The 9,316-nt window shown below is 36.6% G+C and overlaps 1 protein-coding gene across 3 annotated transcripts in view; it reads right to left on the bottom strand.

Annotated features, from left to right (window-relative positions):
• Window positions 1-6,049: 6,049 nt before the first annotated feature.
• sol (small optic lobes) overlaps window positions 6,050-9,316 on the bottom strand; it is a 68,129-nt gene continuing 64,862 nt past the window's right edge. For all 3 annotated transcript variants that reach the window (XM_070100284.1, XM_070100282.1, XM_070100285.1), the window contains exon 14: window positions 6,050-9,316. This exon is cut by the window's right edge and continues 755 nt beyond it. The gene's annotated coding sequence lies outside the window, so the exon portion shown is untranslated.

The following is a 9,316-nucleotide window of genomic DNA, read 5'->3' as shown; positions in this document are numbered from 1 at the left end:
ATGGCTCATTCATACAGTTAATAAAAATAAAGATTCTTAATAAAGAAGTACAGTTGGTAATAGGACAGCTGACCCAACTTTTGGAAAGTGTTAGCTTAAACTATTTTAAATAACCAGAACCAGGAGCAGATCCTGTAATCATATCAAAAGTATGATTGACAAGGAAATGTATAAAGGAAACCCAGGGAGGTGCCTCAATGCTATGTGCGACTGCCTTCTGAATGAGTACTGCATAAACTACGTATTCATATTTTTGTGCCTACAACACTTTCCCAATATGGGAACTCTTGAACCAAAAAAAAAATCAAACATTTCTGTAAAAACTGGCACACACAATTCTGATGAGATATGCAAATTTTTTAAATAAATTTACAATGAAAATACACACAATACTTCTGGATTATATTACCGAACAACAGCTTGATGATACATAAAAAACAGACAAAATAAGTTATGCATGAAAAAAAAACATTAGCCAAATCTTAATATTCTGAAGACACCAAACATACCATAGTTTAATTAACTGACAGTTCACATGACCAGCAGAGGGATGCATATGTCAATAAACAATGCACAGAACAATGGTATAAGAAGCACAGGCACCAGCATATGGATGAACATGCACCTGGCATACAGTGCATTGACATAATTAACACACAGGATGCTAGTACTGTACAATGCTGAATGAGAGGAATCAACACTAAATACTAACATGTTGAAAAAATGCAGTTAACATAAGACACTACTAAACCTTGAGGTTTTTTACATGCAAGAGAAAAATATCACACATAAATATTAAAATGATCATTCACATTCAATGGAAAAAACCACAAACAACTTGCACTTGGCCTAACTGTCACAAGCAAGACTTTTTTTTTTTTTTAACACACCAGCTGTCTCCCACCAAGGCAGGGTGACCCAAAAAAGAAAAAATTTCATCATTCACCCCATCACTGTCTTGCCAGAGGCATGCTTACACTACAGTTATAAAACTGCAACATTAACACCCTTCAGAGTGCTGGCACTGTACTTCCCATCTCTAGGAATCAAGTCCGGCCTGCCGGTTTCCCTGAATCCCTTCATAAATGTTACCTTGCATACACTCCATGTCAGAAACTAATGACTTTACAGTTTCCAAGGGAACAGCTCACCTGCCTTAGTCAAGTTATGTCATATAAAATACTGTATGAGTAAGTCTCTTCTCAGCCTAATGATATCTCCATGGCAGACAAAATGCTGCCAAAATAAACAAAGAATGTATAAGACATCACCAAGTACAACATATATAAGAAAACTGAAACTTATGAAATAAAGAAGTTTTATTATTTATAGAGCACTTAGATATATGTACGAGGACATTAGAAACTCTTGTCAACGAAAAGGTGCAGTGGACCCACATAAAGTATCTTTACATAAAGGAATTTTGTCTAAAGCACAGTTGGAAAGGTGTATCATTTTTTGAATAGTGCTTTAAAAAGTCTTGATTAATACACACCTGTAAGCATCAGGTTATGAGCAAAATCTTGGTAGTTCTCAACTCGCGTCGGGCCTAAGGGTCGAGTATTCAGAGCATCACTGCCAACCACACTGCTTACATTTGCTTTTTGGGAGCATTGCATGCCCTATTAACTGTGTTTATCAAATTACAGTGGACCCCCGGTTAACGATATTTTTTCACTCCATAAGTATGTTCAGGTGCCAGTACTGACCGAATTTATTCCCATAAGGAATATTGTGAAGTAGATTAGTCCATTTCAGACCCCCAAACATACACGTACAAACGCACTTACATAAATACACTTACATAATTGGTCGCATTCGGAGGTAATCGTTATGCGGGGGTCCACTGTATTTTGAATATTTTTATCACCCTATCTTGTCTCTGGATATCAACCATGGCACCCAAAAGGAATACTAGTGATGATAAGGTACCATGAAGAAGACTAGGTATGAAAAGAATGTCAAAAAGGTCAGTACTGCAGGGTAAAATATACCAGATTTGCATTGCATAATACTTGAGCACTCCAGGACAACCAACTACTGATAGTCTAGCATTCACATCAACACTTAAGAACCACAGTCATCCCACTAGGGCCAAGCAGGATGGTAGGGTGCGCAAAAAAAAAAAAAAATCGCCATCAAAATGAGAAACACAAATGTCTTTCCTGAACAGGTCAACTACCCTTTGCTTCATTTGTTCATAAAAGGAATTATTGTCATTTTTAAAAAATTATTTACAAATATAACCAACAACTGTTATTAATTTTACATTGTTTTATCTATTTAAAAATATATGTTATTTATTTTGTCATTCTGCCATAGTGAGAACTGGCTGACTAGATAGAATACTGTATATATCTACTGTAATGTGTACATGCATGAGCAACATATCCCTGTAATCCACTCATTTCTTCCTCCAAATTCTTAAAATATATAGTTCAGGTCAGGTAGTTAAAAGGTGTCTACCATACTATACACTTGATTAACATGGTGAGTTATAATATAAGCAGCAAAGAAAATGACTGTAGCATTATAATGCTATGGAAAATAAACGATGATGAGTATAATTATAAAACTGCTGTAGAGAAGTTGTACATTACTCTCAAGCCATCTTCTGCATTTCTTAAGTTGCATGTCTTATATTCTTCACCAGTGAGCTTTAGTTAAGTCTCTACAGCAGTAAACAAGACAGGAATGGTAACACAACTGGTCAAAAATCAGAACAATATTAATACAGTAGAGTGAGGCAGTTAATTGCAAATTACCTGAATATAGTGGGTTACATAAACACTTACAATGAGTCAAACTAGCTTCATATAAATAAATATAGTTGCACTGGAGCAAGATTAACATAGAAACACCATGCAGATATATATAACATTTACTGACACTTCATTCACAAGAGATTATACATGCATACCAAATGTGTGTATACATGCATGCGTGTGTGTGTATTCACCTTGTTTTTGCAGGAGTTAAGACATTCCATACCTCCTGAACCAGCCTCTTTGCTACCTCTGACTGACTTACAGATTCTTGGCCTCCAGGGCCTAATCATACATACTTGAAGTTTTGCAAGTTGTTTACTGCTGCAACCACTTCATCTGGTTCATTTCATTTACTGTACTCATTTTCCTGAGACTGAAATAGTATTAGCTAATATTACAGTGGCTTATCTGCATCTTTAGCTGTTATGTTCCTTGGCTCCCTCTTCTCACATCTGAAACAGCCTATCCCTATCTGCTCTATTTAGTCCCCCTCAGTATTTTGTATGTCATGATCATATTTTCCTGGTCCTATTTTCTTCTAGTTATTAGGCTGAATTCCTTAAAACTTGATAGTCCAAACCCATTCGTTCCTGTAAGAAAGTCTCAAATCTTTGGATATTTTTAACTTTCTTTACATGTTTGATTGCTGTATGACCCATGGGGGTTTGGCACTTATTTTTAAATATAATAATACTACTACTTTACATACCTGATCAGGTACAGGTTTCATGCACCCGATGCCAGAGCTTGTCTGTGCATAAGCATGTACATGTATGTGCATGCTTATGTGCATTTATTTATATGTATGCTTGTGTGCATGCATGTATTCGTGTGCATGCTTGCATTTTTTTTTATCTATAAGTGGTTGCAAGGATTGAATCTTAGCTCCAGGCACCCCCCCCCTTCCCTTTCAATCTGTCACTTGCCAGATTCACTCCCTCCTAACCTCATGGACCCTATCATTCTTGTTCTTAAACCTACATATGACTGCTTCGTTGAGGCCATTCCACTTCCTGACCACCCTGAGACTGAAGAAATACTTACCAACATCCCTGTGGCTCACTGTTCTTATCTTTCAGTGTGCTCCTGAGTACCTGCTTCCTGCCTCTCAAACAGCATGTCCCTGTCTGCCTCATAAATTCTTCTGAGTATTTTATATGTTATCATATCTTTCCCTAGCCCTTCTGTCTTTCAATGTTAATTCCAATCCATTAGCATCTCCTTCTAGATCATATTTCTTAGCTGTGGAACAGGCCTTGTTGCATACCTCTGTACTTTCACTAGTTTCTCAATATGTTTTCTTATGAGGGTGTTCCCTCCCAGTAGTGCATAACTCCAAGATGGGCTTGACATATGTTGCATAAAAGGCCAGAACGACTCTTTGTTGTGAATCTTGAAGACTTACTACTCTTGGATTTGTCATGTAAGCTTTAGCTGCAGGGGTTATTTGGGTGATGTGAGCTTCTGGTGATATACCAGGCACTATCCTGCTTCCAGTCTTCTTGCTCCTTCCCCAGCCTTCATGGCCCTGCATTACCTAGAGTTAATTTCAAGCAACCATGTATCTGACCACTCTTGCAATTTGTCCAGGTCCCCCATGGAGCATTTCTTTGTCCTCATCTGTTTTATTCATCAACAAACAGATATCTCTGAATGAATTCCATCTTGAATATCATACACATAAACCAGAAACAATACTGGTATGTGTGGCACCCATTCTGATGTCTTTTTCCTAACAATCACTCTTAGTCTCCCTTCCCTAAGATACTTTTTTGATCCACTGAAGTATATTCCTTATAATTCCCACCTGCATCTCAAGATTTTGGCCCAGCATGCACAAGTGCAGGTGCATTTTTCCTGCATGTATGTTGGTAAGTGTGCAAACATGACAATGTGTGTAGAGTATATAATGTTTATAAATACACATACATTCATAAATATGTCAATATATGCCTAGGAATCATCAAAATGAAAAAGATATGCATGAAGAGTGAAGATATCCAAAGAGCATCCAGCATATAATCCAAAGTTTTTTCTTGGGCACATCATCCACACTACCAACTTTGCCATCGTGTTACAAGATAATACTGAAATGAATTTTATCAATATAAACAACACCAAATGCAATCTAGGTTTGCTCAAATTTAACAGCAGCCATAACTATAACCAGCATTACTCTTGGTAAATGACGAAAGCTAAAGGGCAAACTTCACTACTCAATCTTCGATATTTTTTCATTTTGAGCAAGCCAGCTTCTATGAAACCAACAACCCACTGTCTTTATTCATTACCTGTCTCATCAAATAATGTGTGGTAGGGCCTGCCCACACAATGCCACCTGTGATCTGACTTTGTTTCTCATTATTACTGCATATGACATGACCTCTCCACCTTGCTGGAATGTTTATACAAGGAATAATTTTAGTTTTTTCCATAGACTTGATAAATCTCAAATTTGAGTGAAAGTCACCTGAAATACATGCTTGCTCTGTATTACATGTTTTCATATGCAGTTACTCAGATCAAGAATCTATGAGCAACATCACAGCACCTCCCTTCCCTTAAAGGGACCAACTCCTTGAGCTACAAAAGACACCTAAGGCTATATAATCTTTAATTATTTACAAACAACTTAGTTTTCATGCAAATTCAGTTAACAGACTTCTTATTTTATTAATCAGAGACTGTGATCCTATAAGACTAATGCATTTTCCAACATTCTGATGTTCACACAATCATGACAAACTATTTTTCTTAGAGAAACAAGAAGTATATGGCACGTGGACGACCACCGTCAGTTAAAATTAGAAAGTGGCTAAGCAGGATGCAATCTTAATGCAGGGGAAACCTTACCTGTATAATTATTTTCTGAGTGCACAAGATAGTATGGCATAACACCAGTTAGAGTTGTGCTACAATGTTTCTTACTGATCCTACTATGGCTGTAACTGTTTCTCTAGCATTATTATTATTATATTCATAGGAAGTGCTAATTCCACAGGGGTAACACAGTGCCTGGGAAATGGGAGGTAATCAGGTGTTATCCACGGGAAGATTAGGTCCAATTCCTTGGAATGGAACTCATCAAGGAACCCTCCTTGAAGGATGTTTCTAATGCAAATATTGTTCCTGAAAAAAGGAATGATATTGACTGCACATGTATGTGAGAATACATCACTGAAATTATATCCTGACTTCCACAAGTACATGACAAGTCTCACAGCCCTCATTTGCTCTCTTTTTGCCATGGCAAGCCATAATGTAACCATCCTCCAATACAATTGTATACTTGCTATGTTATAAGAAAATGCTCTTTGGAATAAACACTGAATAATAATTCTTGATCACATCACCAGCCAAGATATACCATGAAAAAATATACAGTAACAAAATAGGTAGTTACTTCTTCACAACAACAGTGTGAGCTAACACACAAATACACAACTATAAATGCCTTCAATATGATACACCAGTACAGCAGGTCTCTGGCTTACAAATACTTTTCACTCCTGGATTTTTTAAATTATAAACACACTGTTTGTAAAGCAGAAAATAGTTAAAAATATTTGTTTCAAACATTTCACAAATAACCCACACTTTGGATTGGAAAGAGTAAACAATGTTCCAATCTACACTTTCCTTTCCATAGTGTGTGTTAATTATTAATGTTCCAGCTATGGTATTTTGACTTTTATTCATCATTTTAGACACTGTATTGCTACTGCTGTTGGATGTTGTAAAAAATGACTTTGTTTCTAAGTGTCCTGTTTATAAGTGTGGATGTGTGTAATTTGACATGTTTGTAAGTAGGGGACCTCCTGTACTGCCCTTTCAATCATAATGAGTTTTGAATGAAAACATAAATCATTACAAAAGTTTTGAGGAGAATTATAGAAATATGTAGCAAGACTGTCTGCATCACTTTGTGTCAAACTCATCAAAGTGTGCTTGAAAGACAATGTGCTATCAGCACTCACAAGTCTCTAATAATCTAAAATATATGAATTTTTTATTAACATATCTACAAGATGGTGAGGATCTTGGTTCATTGGCATTAAGGACTATGTTGTTGCCATTGAGAGTAGTTTAACACTATGACATCTGCAGGCAATGGCACACATTTGTACAAGGATCTATACAGTATTCGAGTCATCAAGGCAAGATCAAACGTCAAAAACCACACAGCTGCGGCATTACTCAAATTTCTTTGTATGTATATCTGAAATTATGTTCTTGTTCACTTATATGCAGAATATAATTTATATAGTAGTTAGTAATTTTCAATGGTAATAATAAAGGCATGAGTTCTTTTGACTCGATTCATGTATAAACTAAAGTAATACAAAGTATGAGCAAGTTCTAAGCTCATGATTGATCACTGGGTTGGTTGCCAACATCTTACAGCATGACTAGGTTTAGGCAGTGAAATATCATAGGCACAGCTCATATAAACAACACCTGACTGTCCAAACTAAATTCACATTTTAATTATTCCTTCCACTACATTTTTTTTTTTTCAACAAGTCGGTCGTATGTGTGTATATATATATGTGCATATGAGTGCATGTGTGTGTGCTTTGCATGTATATGTGCATGTATGTGAGTATATGCATGCTTGTATGTGTGCATGTACATGTGCACATATGCATGCACAAATGTGTGTGAGGACAGGCATGTGTATGACCCAACCACTATTACTGTTTTTCATACATAGTATAAGAAAAAACTGGAGTTTCACTTTCAGTCTGTTAAGCTTTCCATAACTGGCCAAGTCCTCTGCTTAACTATATACTCAGCTTAATAATGAGGCCTTCCTAAGTATTTCTATGAGGTGGAGGTACTTGAACTAACACTTGAAGCTCAACATTTTTTGTTTTTTATTTGTAGGACTTAATAGTACTACTGTTTCTAATATTTGCAGGTACTGTAATAAAAATTATTAAATACATACCAGAGCATATTGTATTAACAAAACATAAGCCAAGCAATATACAGAGCACAAACTTCACCAATGTATCCTTACTGCCAAAATGCAGAGTAGGTAGTAGGGTAGAACTTGCTCTACAGTACAGAATATAGAACCAATGACTACTCTGGACATGGAGTATACAAGAGATACGTGTTACAACTCTAAACTAAATTTCTGCAGCATTCATGCTTTGAAGATATGTAATGTGTTCCTTCTACAAGTAGCTCCTCAACACATGGCTCCCAGTGGAGACTTATGAGCACACATGCCACTACCAAGATCATAACCAGTTGCTACCACTACCATACTGAAAACCTTAATCACTGTACCTGAAATTTTATATATAGAGCATTTCTATATATTATCAATGTTTCCTGGAAATGATCATTATTGATTGACTGCAGGAGAAAGCAGAACTTTAACAACATGCAACAAAAGGACCACTCCTTGTACAGTGTGAGATCCACTAGTCAGCTAGATAGAATCTTACAGTATCTAATTCCTACATAATCTATATGAGTGAAATGATAATGCTAATGTACATGTGTGACTAATACACAACTTGTGCCAACTTAGCTCTTGCTACCAAGCATGTGCCAGAGGCCTGTATACTCAAAAATTTAGCACCTGCTGCCCTTACATGTTGGGTACACTTACAGTCTTGCTACAGTACTAAATTTTATTTGCACTAGAGAATTTGAAATTGTTGAAGGATATATAAGCAGAGATCTGTGATACTACTGTCTCATATAATTTTCTCCCTTTCCAAAATAAATAAATAAATTATAGATATAGATATACATGTATACATGCACGTATATACATCCACGTATACACATATATACATGCATGTATATACATATGTATATATATATTTTTAACAAACTGGCTGTCTCCCGAGGTAGGGTGACCCAAAGAAAAAAATAAATCATCACTTACTCCATCACAGTCTTGCTAGAGGGGGCACTAATACCGCAATTCAAAACTGCATATATCCTCACCCCTCCTTCAGAGTGCAGGCACTGTACTTTCCACCTCCAGGACTCAAGCCCGGCTAACCGGTTTCCCTGAATCCCTTCATGAAAGTTGTCCTGCTTAAACTCCAACAGTACATCCATTAAAAACCTCTTATCTCTACTCACTCCTATCTAACATACATATTATGTATATATTATAAAATTGTTAGTAAATAATTATGATGGAATGAGACGGTTAAGAAATGTGAGTAACCTATAGTGAAGTCCACCTCACTTCCCCTCAACTGTGATGTAGTAGTAAGCACACTCCACCTCACTCACCAACTATAGATACAGTATTGTTCTCGGCTACAACACTTCTCATATATACAATGGCAGTTGATCTCTGAAGTTTGCAGCCCGAGATATACTACATAAGAGCTGGCAATACAGATTAAGTCTGCACTCCTCATTCATTCCCTATCACAGTCCTAAATGCAGAAAGACAGCCCTTTCCAGGTAGTGGGAAACACGAATCATGTGGTGCGAATCTTAGGCAACATGGTGGTGTCTGATCACTGGAAGAAACTGCCGCTCTTAACCTGGTGCTGTAGAATTTCTTA

Source organism: Cherax quadricarinatus, chromosome 72, assembly GCF_038502225.1.
Source record: "Cherax quadricarinatus isolate ZL_2023a chromosome 72, ASM3850222v1, whole genome shotgun sequence".
Lineage (NCBI taxonomy): Eukaryota > Metazoa > Arthropoda > Malacostraca > Decapoda > Parastacidae > Cherax > Cherax quadricarinatus.
The sequence above is the reverse complement of the archived record's forward strand: the minus strand, read 5'-3'. Positions and strand labels throughout refer to the sequence as shown.